We start from the raw sequence: 9,939 nt of genomic DNA, 5'->3' as shown, positions 1-9,939 counted from the left end.
GGAGTTTTGATAATGAAAAAGGAGTCACTTTCTAATGCCTTCTCGATTTCTTCCAGAGAGAGAAATGAAAAAGCTTACGGCACCTGGGATTCCCAGGCGGTCTTCCATCCAAGTACTAACCAGGCCCTACTCTGCTTAGCTTCTGAGATCAGACGAGATCAGGCGGAGCCAGAGAGGTATGGCCATAAGCAACTGTATGTCCTCTACCTAATCTTTTAAAATGTGTCAAAGGTTTTGTAGTTTTGACAATGAAATGGAGTCACTTTCTAAGGCCTTCTCTGTGTCTTTTACAGATAGAAATGAAAAAGCTTACGGCACCTGGGATTCCCAGGCGGTCTTCCATCCAAGTACTAACCAGGCCCTACTCTGCTTAGCTTCTGAGATCTGACGAGATCAGGCGGAGCCAGAGAGGTATGGCCGTAAGCAACTGTATGTCCTCTACCTAATCTTTTAAAATGTGTCAAAGGTTTTGTAGTTTTGACAATGAAATGGAGTCACTTTCTAAGGCCTTCTCTGTGTCTTTTACAGATCGAAATGAAAAAGCTTACAGCACCTGGGATTCCCAGGCGGTCTTCCATCCAAGTACTAACCAGGCCCTACTCTGCTTAGCTTCTGAGATCAGACGAGATCAGGCGGAGCCAGAGAGGTATGGCCGTAAGCAACTGTATGTCCTCTTCCTAATCTTTTAAAATGTGTCAAAGGTTTTGGAGTTTTGATAATGAAAAAGGAGTCACTTTCTAATGCCTTCTCGATTTCTTCCAGAGAGAGAAATGAAAAAGCTTACGGCACCTGGGATTCCCAGGCGGTCTTCCATCCAAGTACTAACCAGGCCCTACTCTGCTTAGCTTCTGAGATCAGACGAGATCAGGCGGAGCAAGAGAGGTATGGCCGTAAGCAACTGTATGTCCTCTTCCTAATCTTTTAAAATGTGTCAAAGGTTTTGTAGTTTTGACAATGAAATGGAGTCACTTTCTAAGGCCTTCTCTGTGTCTTTTACAGATCGAAATGAAAAAGCTTACAGCACCTGGGATTCCCAGGCGGTCTTCCATCCAAGTACTAACCAGGCCCTACTCTGCTTAGCTTCTGAGATCAGACGAGATCAGGCGGAGCCAGAGAGGTATGGCCGTAAGCAACTGTATGTCCTCTTCCTAATCTTTTAAAATGTGTCAAAGGTTTTGGAGTTTTGATAATGAAAAAGGAGTCACTTTCTAATGCCTTCTCGATTTCTTCCAGAGAGAGAAATGAAAAAGCTTACAGCACCTGGGATTCCCAGGCGGTCTTCCATCCAAGTACTAACCAGGCCCTACTCTGCTTAGCTTCTGAGATCTGACGAGATCAGGCGGAGCCAGAGAGGTATGGCCGTAAGCAACTGTATGTCCTCTTCCTAATCTTTTAAAATGTGTCAAAGGTTTTGTAGTTTTGACAATGAAATGGAGTCACTTTCTAAGGCCTTCTCTGTGTCTTTTACAGATCGAAATGAAAAAGCTTACAGCACCTGGGATTCCCAGGCGGTCTTCCATCCAAGTACTAACCAGGCCCTACTCTGCTTAGCTTCTGAGATCAGACGAGATCAGGCGGAGCCAGAGAGGTATGGCCGTAAGCAACTGTATGTCCTCTACCTAATCTTTTAAAATGTGTCAAAGGTTTTGGAGTTTTGATAATGAAAAAGGAGTCACTTTCTAAGGCCTTCTCTGTGTCTTTTACAGATCGAAATGAAAAAGCTTACAGCACCTGGGATTCGCAGGCGGTCTTTCATCCAAGTACTAACCAGGCCCTACTCTGCTTAGCTTCTGAGATCAGACGAGATCAGGCCGAGCCAGAGAGGTATGGCCGTAAGCAACTGTATGTCCTCTTCCTAATCTTTTAAAATGTGTCAAAGGTTTTGGAGTTTTGATAATGAAAAAGGAGTCACTTTCTAATGCCTTCTCGATTTCTTCCAGAGAGAGAAATGAAAAAGCTTACGGCACCTGGGATTCCCAGGCGGTCTTCCATCCAAGTACTAACCAGGCCCTACTCTGCTTAGCTTCTGAGATCAGACGAGATCAGGCGGAGCCAGAGAGGTATGGCCGTAAGCAACTGTATGTCCTCTACCTAATCTTTTAAAATGTGTCAAAGGTTTTGTAGTTTTGACAATGAAATGGAGTCACTTTCTAAGGCCTTCTCTGTGTCTTTTACAGATAGAAATGAAAAAGATTACGGCACCTGGGATTCCCAGGCGGTCTTCCATCCAAGTACTAACCAGGCCCTACTCTGCTTAGCTTCTGAGATCTGACGAGATCAGGCGGAGCCAGAGAGGTATGGCCGTAAGCAACTGTATGTCCTCTACCTAATCTTTTAAAATGTGTCAAAGGTTTTGTAGTTTTGACAATTAAATGGAGTCACTTTCTAAGGCCTTCTCTGTGTCTTTTACAGATCGAAATGAAAAAGCTTACAGCACCTGGGATTCCCAGGCGGCCTTCCATCCAAGTACTAACCAGGCCCTTCTCTGCTTAGCTTCTGAGATCAGACGAGATCAGGCGAAGCCAGAGAGGTATGGCCGTAAGCAACTGTATGTCCTCTTCCTAATATTTTAAAATGTGTCAAAGGTTTTGGAGTTTAGATAATGAAAAAGGAGTCACTTTCTAATGCCTTCTCGATTTCTTCCAGAGAGAGAAATGAAAAAGCTTACGGCACCTGGGATTCCCAGGCGGTCTTCCATCCAAGTACTAACCAGGCCCTACTCTGCTTAGCTTCTTAGATCTGACGAGATCAGGCGGAGCCAGAGAGGTATGGCCGTAAGCAACTGTATGTCCTCTTCCTAATCTTTTAAAATGTTCCAAAGGTTTTGTAGTTTTGACAATGAAATGGAGTCACTTTCTAAGGCCTTCTCTGTGTCTTTTACAGATCGAAATGAAAAAGCTTACAGCACCTGGGATTCCCAGGCGGTCTTCCATCCAAGTACTAACCAGGCCCTACTCTGCTTAGCTTCTGAGATCAGACGAGATCAGGCGGAGCCAGAGAGGTATGGCCGTAAGCAACTGTGTGTCCTCTTCCTAATCTTTTAAAATGTGTCAAAGGTTTGGGAGTTTTGACAATGAAATGGAGTCACTTTCTAAGGCCTTCTCTGTGTCTTTTACAGATCGAAATGAAAAAGCTTACAGCACCTGGGATTCCCAGGCGGTCTTCCATCCAAGTACTAACCAGGCCCTACTCTGCTTAGCTTCTGAGATCAGACGAGATCAGGCGGAGCCAGAGAGGTATGGCCGTAAGCAACTGTATGTCCTCTTCCTAATCTTTTAAAATGTGTCAAAGGTTTTGGAGTTTTGATAATGAAAAAGGAGTCACTTTCTAATGCCTTCTCGATTTCTTCCAGAGAGAGAAATGAAAAAGCTTACGGCACCTGGGATTCCCAGGCGGTCTTCCATCCAAGTACTAACCAGGCCCTACTCTGCTTAGCTTCTGAGATCAGACGAGATCAGGCGGAGCCAGAGAGGTATGGCCGTAAGCAACTGTATGTCCTCTACCTAATCTTTTAAAATGTGTCAAAGGTTTTGTAGTTTTGACAATTAAATGGAGTCACTTTCTAAGGCCTTCTCTGTGTCTTTTACAGATCGAAATGAAAAAGCTTACAGCACCTGGGATTCCCAGGCGGTCTTCCATCCAAGTACTAACCAGGCCCTACTCTGCTTAGCTTCTGAGATCTGACGAGATCAGGCGGAGCCAGAGAGGTATGGCCGTAAGCAACTGTATGTCCTCTACCTAATCTTTTAAAATGTGTCAAAGGTTTTGTAGTTTTGACAATGAAATGGAGTCACTTTCTAAGTTCTTCTCTGTGTCTTTTACAGATCGAAATAAAAAAGCTTACAGCACCTGGGATTCCCAGGCGGTCTTCCATCCAAGTACTAACCAGGCCCTACTCTGCTTAGCTTCTGAGATCAGACGAGATCAGGCGGAGCCAGAGAGGTATGGCCGTAAGCAACTGTATGTCCTCTTCCTAATCTTTTAAAATGTGTCAAAGGTTTTGGAGTTTTGATAATGAAAAAGGAGTCACTTTCTAATGCCTTCTCGATTTCTTCCAGAGAGAGAAATGAAAAAGCTTACGGCACCTGGGATTCCCAGGCGGTCTTCCATCCAAGTACTAACCAGGCCCTACTCTGCTTAGCTTCTGAGATCTGACGAGATCAGGCGGAGCCAGAGAGGTATGGCCGTAAGCAACTGTATGTCCTCTACCTAATCTTTTAAAATGTGTCAAAGGTTTTGTAGTTTTGACAATTAAATGGAGTCACTTTCTAAGGCCTTCTCTGTGTCTTTTACAGATCGAAATTAAAAAGCTTACAGCACCTGGGATTCCCAGGCGGTCTTCCATCCAAGTACTAACCAGGCCCTACTCTGCTTAGCTTCTGAGATCTGACGAGATCAGGCGGAGCCAGAGAGGTATGGCCGTAAGCAACTGTATGTCCTCTTCCTAATCTTTTAAAATGTGTCAAAGGTTTTGTAGTTTTGACAATGAAATGGAGTCACTTTCTAAGGCCTTCTCTGTGTCTTTTACAGATCGAAATGAAAAAGCTTACAGCACCTGGGATTCCCAGGCGGTCTTCCATCCAAGTACTAACCAGGCCCTACTCTGCTTAGCTTCTGAGATCAGACGAGATCAGGCGGAGCCAGAGAGGTATGGCCGTAAGCAACTGTATGTCCTCTTCCTAATCTTTTAAAATGTGTCAAAGGTTTTGGAGTTTTGATAATGAAAAAGGAGTCACTTTCTAATGCCTTCTCGATTTCTTCCAGAGAGAGAAATGAAAAAGCTTACGGCACCTGGGATTCCCAGGCGGTCTTCCATCCAAGTACTAACCAGGCCCTACTCTGCTTAGCTTCTGAGATCTGACGAGATCAGGCGGAGCCAGAGAGGTATGGCCGTAAGCAACTGTATGTCCTCTTCCTAATCTTTTAAAATGTGTCAAAGGTTTTGTAGTTTTGACAATGAAATGGAGTCACTTTCTAAGGCCTTCTCTGTGTCTTTTACAGATCGAAATGAAAAAGCTTACAGCACCTGGGATTCCCAGGCGGTCTTCCATCCAAGTACTAACCAGGCCCTACTCTGCTTAGCTTCTGAGATCAGACGAGATCAGGCGGAGCCAGAGAGGTATGGCCGTAAGCAACTGTATGTCCTCTACCTAATCTTTTAAAATGTGTCAAAGGTTTTGGAGTTTTGATAATGAAAAAGGAGTCACTTTCTAAGGCCTTCTCTGTGTCTTTTACAGATCGAAATGAAAAAGCTTACAGCACCTGGGATTCGCAGGCGGTCTTTCATCCAAGTACTAACCAGGCCCTACTCTGCTTAGCTTCTGAGATCAGACGAGATCAGGCCGAGCCAGAGAGGTATGGCCGTAAGCAACTGTATGTCCTCTTCCTAATCTTTTAAAATGTGTCAAAGGTTTTGGAGTTTTGATAATGAAAAAGGAGTCACTTTCTAATGCCTTCTCGATTTCTTCCAGAGAGAGAAATGAAAAAGCTTACGGCACCTGGGATTCCCAGGCGGTCTTCCATCCAAGTACTAACCAGGCCCTACTCTGCTTAGCTTCTGAGATCAGACGAGATCAGGCGGAGCAAGAGAGGTATGGCCGTAAGCAACTGTATGTCCTCTTCCTAATCTTTTAAAATGTGTCAAAGGTTTTGTAGTTTTGACAATGAAATGGAGTCACTTTCTAAGGCCTTCTCTGTGTCTTTTACAGATCGAAATGAAAAAGCTTACAGCACCTGGGATTCCCAGGCGGTCTTCCATCCAAGTACTAACCAGGCCCTACTCTGCTTAGCTTCTGAGATCAGACGAGATCAGGCGGAGCCAGAGAGGTATGGCCGTAAGCAACTGTATGTCCTCTTCCTAATCTTTTAAAATGTGTCAAAGGTTTTGGAGTTTTGATAATGAAAAAGGAGTCACTTTCTAATGCCTTCTCGATTTCTTCCAGAGAGAGAAATGAAAAAGCTTACAGCACCTGGGATTCCCAGGCGGTCTTCCATCCAAGTACTAACCAGGCCCTACTCTGCTTAGCTTCTGAGATCTGACGAGATCAGGCGGAGCCAGAGAGGTATGGCCGTAAGCAACTGTATGTCCTCTTCCTAATCTTTTAAAATGTGTCAAAGGTTTTGTAGTTTTGACAATGAAATGGAGTCACTTTCTAAGGCCTTCTCTGTGTCTTTTACAGATCGAAATGAAAAAGCTTACAGCACCTGGGATTCCCAGGCGGTCTTCCATCCAAGTACTAACCAGGCCCTACTCTGCTTAGCTTCTGAGATCAGACGAGATCAGGCGGAGCCAGAGAGGTATGGCCGTAAGCAACTGTATGTCCTCTACCTAATCTTTTAAAATGTGTCAAAGGTTTTGGAGTTTTGATAATGAAAAAGGAGTCACTTTCTAAGGCCTTCTCTGTGTCTTTTACAGATCGAAATGAAAAAGCTTACAGCACCTGGGATTCGCAGGCGGTCTTTCATCCAAGTACTAACCAGGCCCTACTCTGCTTAGCTTCTGAGATCAGACGAGATCAGGCCGAGCCAGAGAGGTATGGCCGTAAGCAACTGTATGTCCTCTTCCTAATCTTTTAAAATGTGTCAAAGGTTTTGGAGTTTTGATAATGAAAAAGGAGTCACTTTCTAATGCCTTCTCGATTTCTTCCAGAGAGAGAAATGAAAAAGCTTACGGCACCTGGGATTCCCAGGCGGTCTTCCATCCAAGTACTAACCAGGCCCTACTCTGCTTAGCTTCTGAGATCAGACGAGATCAGGCGGAGCCAGAGAGGTATGGCCGTAAGCAACTGTATGTCCTCTACCTAATCTTTTAAAATGTGTCAAAGGTTTTGTAGTTTTGACAATGAAATGGAGTCACTTTCTAAGGCCTTCTCTGTGTCTTTTACAGATAGAAATGAAAAAGATTACGGCACCTGGGATTCCCAGGCGGTCTTCCATCCAAGTACTAACCAGGCCCTACTCTGCTTAGCTTCTTAGATCTGACGAGATCAGGCGGAGCCAGAGAGGTATGGCCGTAAGCAACTGTATGTCCTCTTCCTAATCTTTTAAAATGTTCCAAAGGTTTTGTAGTTTTGACAATGAAATGGAGTCACTTTCTAAGGCCTTCTCTGTGTCTTTTACAGATCGAAATGAAAAAGCTTACAGCACCTGGGATTCCCAGGCGGTCTTCCATCCAAGTACTAACCAGGCCCTACTCTGCTTAGCTTCTGAGATCAGACGAGATCAGGCGGAGCCAGAGAGGTATGGCCGTAAGCAACTGTATGTCCTCTTCCTAATCTTTTAAAATGTGTCAAAGGTTTTGGAGTTTTGATAATGAAAAAGGAGTCACTTTCTAATGCCTTCTCGATTTCTTCCAGAGAGAGAAATGAAAAAGCTTACGGCACCTGGGATTCCCAGGCGGTCTTCCATCCAAGTACTAACCAGGCCCTACTCTGCTTAGCTTCTGAGATCAGACGAGATCAGGCGGAGCCAGAGAGGTATGGCCGTAAGCAACTGTATGTCCTCTACCTAATCTTTTAAAATGTGTCAAAGGTTTTGTAGTTTTGACAATTAAATGGAGTCACTTTCTAAGGCCTTCTCTGTGTCTTTTACAGATCGAAATGAAAAAGCTTACAGCACCTGGGATTCCCAGGCGGTCTTCCATCCAAGTACTAACCAGGCCCTACTCTGCTTAGCTTCTGAGATCTGACGAGATCAGGCGGAGCCAGAGAGGTATGGCCGTAAGCAACTGTATGTCCTCTACCTAATCTTTTAAAATGTGTCAAAGGTTTTGTAGTTTTGACAATGAAATGGAGTCACTTTCTAAGTTCTTCTCTGTGTCTTTTACAGATCGAAATAAAAAAGCTTACAGCACCTGGGATTCCCAGGCGGTCTTCCATCCAAGTACTAACCAGGCCCTACTCTGCTTAGCTTCTGAGATCAGACGAGATCAGGCGGAGCCAGAGAGGTATGGCCGTAAGCAACTGTATGTCCTCTTCCTAATCTTTTAAAATGTGTCAAAGGTTTTGGAGTTTTGATAATGAAAAAGGAGTCACTTTCTAATGCCTTCTCGATTTCTTCCAGAGAGAGAAATGAAAAAGCTTACGGCACCTGGGATTCCCAGGCGGTCTTCCATCCAAGTACTAACCAGGCCCTACTCTGCTTAGCTTCTGAGATCTGACGAGATCAGGCGGAGCCAGAGAGGTATGGCCGTAAGCAACTGTATGTCCTCTACCTAATCTTTTAAAATGTGTCAAAGGTTTTGTAGTTTTGACAATTAAATGGAGTCACTTTCTAAGGCCTTCTCTGTGTCTTTTACAGATCGAAATTAAAAAGCTTACAGCACCTGGGATTCCCAGGCGGTCTTCCATCCAAGTACTAACCAGGCCCTACTCTGCTTAGCTTCTGAGATCAGACGAGATCAGGCGAAGCCAGAGAGGTATGGCCGTAAGCAACTGTATGTCCTCTTCCTAATATTTTAAAATGTGTCAAAGGTTTTGGAGTTTAGATAATGAAAAAGGAGTCACTTTCTAATGCCTTCTCGATTTCTTCCAGAGAGAGAAATGAAAAAGCTTACGGCACCTGGGATTCCCAGGCGGTCTTCCATCCAAGTACTAACCAGGCCCTACTCTGCTTAGCTTCTGAGATCTGACGAGATCAGGCGGAGCCAGAGAGGTATGGCCGTAAGCAACTGTATGTCCTCTTCCTAATCTTTTAAAATGTGTCAAAGGTTTTGTAGTTTTGACAATGAAATGGAGTCACTTTCTAAGGCCTTCTCTGTGTCTTTTACAGATCGAAATGAAAAAGCTTACAGCACCTGGGATTCCCAGGCGGTCTTCCATCCAAGTACTAACCAGGCCCTACTCTGCTTAGCTTCTGAGATCAGACGAGATCAGGCGGAGCCAGAGAGGTATGGCCGTAAGCAACTGTATGTCCTCTTCCTAATCTTTTAAAATGTGTCAAAGGTTTTGGAGTTTTGATAATGAAAAAGGAGTCACTTTCTAATGCCTTCTCGATTTCTTCCAGAGAGAGAAATGAAAAAGCTTACGGCACCTGGGATTCCCAGGCGGTCTTCCATCCAAGTACTAACCAGGCCCTACTCTGCTTAGCTTCTGAGATCTGACGAGATCAGGCGGAGCCAGAGAGGTATGGCCGTAAGCAACTGTATGTCCTCTTCCTAATCTTTTAAAATGTGTCAAAGGTTTTGTAGTTTTGACAATGAAATGGAGTCACTTTCTAAGGCCTTCTCTGTGTCTTTTACAGATCGAAATGAAAAAGCTTACAGCACCTGGGATTCCCAGGCGGTCTTCCATCCAAGTACTAACCAGGCCCTACTCTGCTTAGCTTCTGAGATCAGACGAGATCAGGCGGAGCCAGAGAGGTATGGCCGTAAGCAACTGTATGTCCTCTACCTAATCTTTTAAAATGTGTCAAAGGTTTTGGAGTTTTGATAATGAAAAAGGAGTCACTTTCTAAGGCCTTCTCTGTGTCTTTTACAGATCGAAATGAAAAAGCTTACAGCACCTGGGATTCGCAGGCGGTCTTTCATCCAAGTACTAACCAGGCCCTACTCTGCTTAGCTTCTGAGATCAGACGAGATCAGGCCGAGCCAGAGAGGTATGGCCGTAAGCAACTGTATGTCCTCTTCCTAATCTTTTAAAATGTGTCAAAGGTTTTGGAGTTTTGATAATGAAAAAGGAGTCACTTTCTAATGCCTTCTCGATTTCTTCCAGAGAGAGAAATGAAAAAGCTTACGGCACCTGGGATTCCCAGGCGGTCTTCCATCCAAGTACTAACCAGGCCCTACTCTGCTTAGCTTCTGAGATCAGACGAGATCAGGCGGAGCCAGAGAGGTATGGCCGTAAGCAACTGTATGTCCTCTACCTAATCTTTTAAAATGTGTCAAAGGTTTTGTAGTTTTGACAATGAAATGGAGTCACTTTCTAAGGCCTTCTCTGTGTC

At 44.5% G+C, this 9,939-nt stretch overlaps 38 non-coding genes and 4 pseudogenes across 38 annotated transcripts; all 42 read right to left on the bottom strand.

Moving 5' to 3' along the window:
- Positions 1–71: 71 nt before the first annotated feature.
- On the bottom strand, positions 72–190 carry LOC144397033 (5S ribosomal RNA). The gene has a single exon (XR_013459178.1). It is a non-coding gene; the product is annotated as a 5S ribosomal RNA (ribosomal RNA).
- Positions 191–306: 116 nt separating this feature from the next.
- On the bottom strand, positions 307–425 carry LOC144396954 (5S ribosomal RNA). The gene has a single exon (XR_013459100.1). It is a non-coding gene; the product is annotated as a 5S ribosomal RNA (ribosomal RNA).
- A 116-nt stretch (positions 426–541) lies between these two features.
- LOC144396312 (5S ribosomal RNA) lies at positions 542–660 on the bottom strand. Its single transcript, XR_013458458.1, has one exon. It is a non-coding gene; the product is annotated as a 5S ribosomal RNA (ribosomal RNA).
- Positions 661–777: 117 nt separating this feature from the next.
- On the bottom strand, positions 778–896 carry LOC144397243 (5S ribosomal RNA). Its single transcript, XR_013459388.1, has one exon. It is a non-coding gene; the product is annotated as a 5S ribosomal RNA (ribosomal RNA).
- A 116-nt stretch (positions 897–1,012) lies between these two features.
- Positions 1,013–1,131, bottom strand: LOC144396311 (5S ribosomal RNA). Its single transcript, XR_013458457.1, has one exon. It is a non-coding gene; the product is annotated as a 5S ribosomal RNA (ribosomal RNA).
- A 117-nt stretch (positions 1,132–1,248) lies between these two features.
- LOC144389930 (5S ribosomal RNA) lies at positions 1,249–1,367 on the bottom strand. The gene has a single exon (XR_013453970.1). It is a non-coding gene; the product is annotated as a 5S ribosomal RNA (ribosomal RNA).
- A 116-nt stretch (positions 1,368–1,483) lies between these two features.
- On the bottom strand, positions 1,484–1,602 carry LOC144396310 (5S ribosomal RNA). Its single transcript, XR_013458456.1, has one exon. It is a non-coding gene; the product is annotated as a 5S ribosomal RNA (ribosomal RNA).
- Positions 1,603–1,719: 117 nt separating this feature from the next.
- On the bottom strand, positions 1,720–1,838 carry LOC144399822 (5S ribosomal RNA; annotated as a pseudogene).
- A 117-nt stretch (positions 1,839–1,955) lies between these two features.
- Positions 1,956–2,074, bottom strand: LOC144401688 (5S ribosomal RNA). Its single transcript, XR_013463623.1, has one exon. It is a non-coding gene; the product is annotated as a 5S ribosomal RNA (ribosomal RNA).
- Positions 2,075–2,190: 116 nt separating this feature from the next.
- Positions 2,191–2,309, bottom strand: LOC144397117 (5S ribosomal RNA). Its single transcript, XR_013459262.1, has one exon. It is a non-coding gene; the product is annotated as a 5S ribosomal RNA (ribosomal RNA).
- A 116-nt stretch (positions 2,310–2,425) lies between these two features.
- On the bottom strand, positions 2,426–2,544 carry LOC144398957 (5S ribosomal RNA). The gene has a single exon (XR_013461103.1). It is a non-coding gene; the product is annotated as a 5S ribosomal RNA (ribosomal RNA).
- A 117-nt stretch (positions 2,545–2,661) lies between these two features.
- On the bottom strand, positions 2,662–2,780 carry LOC144399279 (5S ribosomal RNA). Its single transcript, XR_013461424.1, has one exon. It is a non-coding gene; the product is annotated as a 5S ribosomal RNA (ribosomal RNA).
- Positions 2,781–2,896: 116 nt separating this feature from the next.
- On the bottom strand, positions 2,897–3,015 carry LOC144396308 (5S ribosomal RNA). The gene has a single exon (XR_013458454.1). It is a non-coding gene; the product is annotated as a 5S ribosomal RNA (ribosomal RNA).
- A 116-nt stretch (positions 3,016–3,131) lies between these two features.
- LOC144396307 (5S ribosomal RNA) lies at positions 3,132–3,250 on the bottom strand. The gene has a single exon (XR_013458453.1). It is a non-coding gene; the product is annotated as a 5S ribosomal RNA (ribosomal RNA).
- Positions 3,251–3,367: 117 nt separating this feature from the next.
- On the bottom strand, positions 3,368–3,486 carry LOC144401687 (5S ribosomal RNA). Its single transcript, XR_013463622.1, has one exon. It is a non-coding gene; the product is annotated as a 5S ribosomal RNA (ribosomal RNA).
- A 116-nt stretch (positions 3,487–3,602) lies between these two features.
- Positions 3,603–3,721, bottom strand: LOC144389920 (5S ribosomal RNA). The gene has a single exon (XR_013453969.1). It is a non-coding gene; the product is annotated as a 5S ribosomal RNA (ribosomal RNA).
- Positions 3,722–3,837: 116 nt separating this feature from the next.
- LOC144396306 (5S ribosomal RNA) lies at positions 3,838–3,956 on the bottom strand. The gene has a single exon (XR_013458452.1). It is a non-coding gene; the product is annotated as a 5S ribosomal RNA (ribosomal RNA).
- Positions 3,957–4,073: 117 nt separating this feature from the next.
- LOC144396943 (5S ribosomal RNA) lies at positions 4,074–4,192 on the bottom strand. Its single transcript, XR_013459089.1, has one exon. It is a non-coding gene; the product is annotated as a 5S ribosomal RNA (ribosomal RNA).
- A 116-nt stretch (positions 4,193–4,308) lies between these two features.
- On the bottom strand, positions 4,309–4,427 carry LOC144389916 (5S ribosomal RNA). Its single transcript, XR_013453968.1, has one exon. It is a non-coding gene; the product is annotated as a 5S ribosomal RNA (ribosomal RNA).
- A 116-nt stretch (positions 4,428–4,543) lies between these two features.
- LOC144396305 (5S ribosomal RNA) lies at positions 4,544–4,662 on the bottom strand. Its single transcript, XR_013458451.1, has one exon. It is a non-coding gene; the product is annotated as a 5S ribosomal RNA (ribosomal RNA).
- Positions 4,663–4,779: 117 nt separating this feature from the next.
- Positions 4,780–4,898, bottom strand: LOC144396931 (5S ribosomal RNA). The gene has a single exon (XR_013459077.1). It is a non-coding gene; the product is annotated as a 5S ribosomal RNA (ribosomal RNA).
- A 116-nt stretch (positions 4,899–5,014) lies between these two features.
- Positions 5,015–5,133, bottom strand: LOC144396304 (5S ribosomal RNA). The gene has a single exon (XR_013458450.1). It is a non-coding gene; the product is annotated as a 5S ribosomal RNA (ribosomal RNA).
- Positions 5,134–5,250: 117 nt separating this feature from the next.
- On the bottom strand, positions 5,251–5,369 carry LOC144399821 (5S ribosomal RNA; annotated as a pseudogene).
- Positions 5,370–5,486: 117 nt separating this feature from the next.
- On the bottom strand, positions 5,487–5,605 carry LOC144397242 (5S ribosomal RNA). Its single transcript, XR_013459387.1, has one exon. It is a non-coding gene; the product is annotated as a 5S ribosomal RNA (ribosomal RNA).
- A 116-nt stretch (positions 5,606–5,721) lies between these two features.
- On the bottom strand, positions 5,722–5,840 carry LOC144396303 (5S ribosomal RNA). Its single transcript, XR_013458449.1, has one exon. It is a non-coding gene; the product is annotated as a 5S ribosomal RNA (ribosomal RNA).
- Positions 5,841–5,957: 117 nt separating this feature from the next.
- On the bottom strand, positions 5,958–6,076 carry LOC144389911 (5S ribosomal RNA). Its single transcript, XR_013453967.1, has one exon. It is a non-coding gene; the product is annotated as a 5S ribosomal RNA (ribosomal RNA).
- Positions 6,077–6,192: 116 nt separating this feature from the next.
- LOC144396302 (5S ribosomal RNA) lies at positions 6,193–6,311 on the bottom strand. The gene has a single exon (XR_013458448.1). It is a non-coding gene; the product is annotated as a 5S ribosomal RNA (ribosomal RNA).
- A 117-nt stretch (positions 6,312–6,428) lies between these two features.
- On the bottom strand, positions 6,429–6,547 carry LOC144399820 (5S ribosomal RNA; annotated as a pseudogene).
- Positions 6,548–6,664: 117 nt separating this feature from the next.
- On the bottom strand, positions 6,665–6,783 carry LOC144401686 (5S ribosomal RNA). Its single transcript, XR_013463621.1, has one exon. It is a non-coding gene; the product is annotated as a 5S ribosomal RNA (ribosomal RNA).
- Positions 6,784–6,899: 116 nt separating this feature from the next.
- Positions 6,900–7,018, bottom strand: LOC144399734 (5S ribosomal RNA). The gene has a single exon (XR_013461880.1). It is a non-coding gene; the product is annotated as a 5S ribosomal RNA (ribosomal RNA).
- Positions 7,019–7,134: 116 nt separating this feature from the next.
- LOC144396301 (5S ribosomal RNA) lies at positions 7,135–7,253 on the bottom strand. The gene has a single exon (XR_013458447.1). It is a non-coding gene; the product is annotated as a 5S ribosomal RNA (ribosomal RNA).
- Positions 7,254–7,370: 117 nt separating this feature from the next.
- LOC144401684 (5S ribosomal RNA) lies at positions 7,371–7,489 on the bottom strand. The gene has a single exon (XR_013463619.1). It is a non-coding gene; the product is annotated as a 5S ribosomal RNA (ribosomal RNA).
- Positions 7,490–7,605: 116 nt separating this feature from the next.
- Positions 7,606–7,724, bottom strand: LOC144389907 (5S ribosomal RNA). The gene has a single exon (XR_013453966.1). It is a non-coding gene; the product is annotated as a 5S ribosomal RNA (ribosomal RNA).
- A 116-nt stretch (positions 7,725–7,840) lies between these two features.
- LOC144396300 (5S ribosomal RNA) lies at positions 7,841–7,959 on the bottom strand. The gene has a single exon (XR_013458446.1). It is a non-coding gene; the product is annotated as a 5S ribosomal RNA (ribosomal RNA).
- A 117-nt stretch (positions 7,960–8,076) lies between these two features.
- On the bottom strand, positions 8,077–8,195 carry LOC144396920 (5S ribosomal RNA). Its single transcript, XR_013459066.1, has one exon. It is a non-coding gene; the product is annotated as a 5S ribosomal RNA (ribosomal RNA).
- A 116-nt stretch (positions 8,196–8,311) lies between these two features.
- Positions 8,312–8,430, bottom strand: LOC144392184 (5S ribosomal RNA). Its single transcript, XR_013455576.1, has one exon. It is a non-coding gene; the product is annotated as a 5S ribosomal RNA (ribosomal RNA).
- A 117-nt stretch (positions 8,431–8,547) lies between these two features.
- LOC144396909 (5S ribosomal RNA) lies at positions 8,548–8,666 on the bottom strand. The gene has a single exon (XR_013459055.1). It is a non-coding gene; the product is annotated as a 5S ribosomal RNA (ribosomal RNA).
- A 116-nt stretch (positions 8,667–8,782) lies between these two features.
- On the bottom strand, positions 8,783–8,901 carry LOC144396299 (5S ribosomal RNA). The gene has a single exon (XR_013458445.1). It is a non-coding gene; the product is annotated as a 5S ribosomal RNA (ribosomal RNA).
- Positions 8,902–9,018: 117 nt separating this feature from the next.
- LOC144396898 (5S ribosomal RNA) lies at positions 9,019–9,137 on the bottom strand. The gene has a single exon (XR_013459044.1). It is a non-coding gene; the product is annotated as a 5S ribosomal RNA (ribosomal RNA).
- Positions 9,138–9,253: 116 nt separating this feature from the next.
- LOC144396297 (5S ribosomal RNA) lies at positions 9,254–9,372 on the bottom strand. Its single transcript, XR_013458443.1, has one exon. It is a non-coding gene; the product is annotated as a 5S ribosomal RNA (ribosomal RNA).
- A 117-nt stretch (positions 9,373–9,489) lies between these two features.
- LOC144399819 (5S ribosomal RNA) lies at positions 9,490–9,608 on the bottom strand (annotated as a pseudogene).
- Positions 9,609–9,725: 117 nt separating this feature from the next.
- Positions 9,726–9,844, bottom strand: LOC144401683 (5S ribosomal RNA). Its single transcript, XR_013463618.1, has one exon. It is a non-coding gene; the product is annotated as a 5S ribosomal RNA (ribosomal RNA).
- Positions 9,845–9,939: the final 95 nt, after the last annotated feature.

The sequence above is a fragment of the Gasterosteus aculeatus genome, chromosome 2 (genome assembly GCF_964276395.1).
Source record: "Gasterosteus aculeatus chromosome 2, fGasAcu3.hap1.1, whole genome shotgun sequence".
Taxonomy (NCBI): domain Eukaryota; kingdom Metazoa; phylum Chordata; class Actinopteri; order Perciformes; family Gasterosteidae; genus Gasterosteus; species Gasterosteus aculeatus.
Note: the sequence above shows the minus strand (reverse complement) of the source record. Positions and strands in the feature narration are given on the sequence as shown.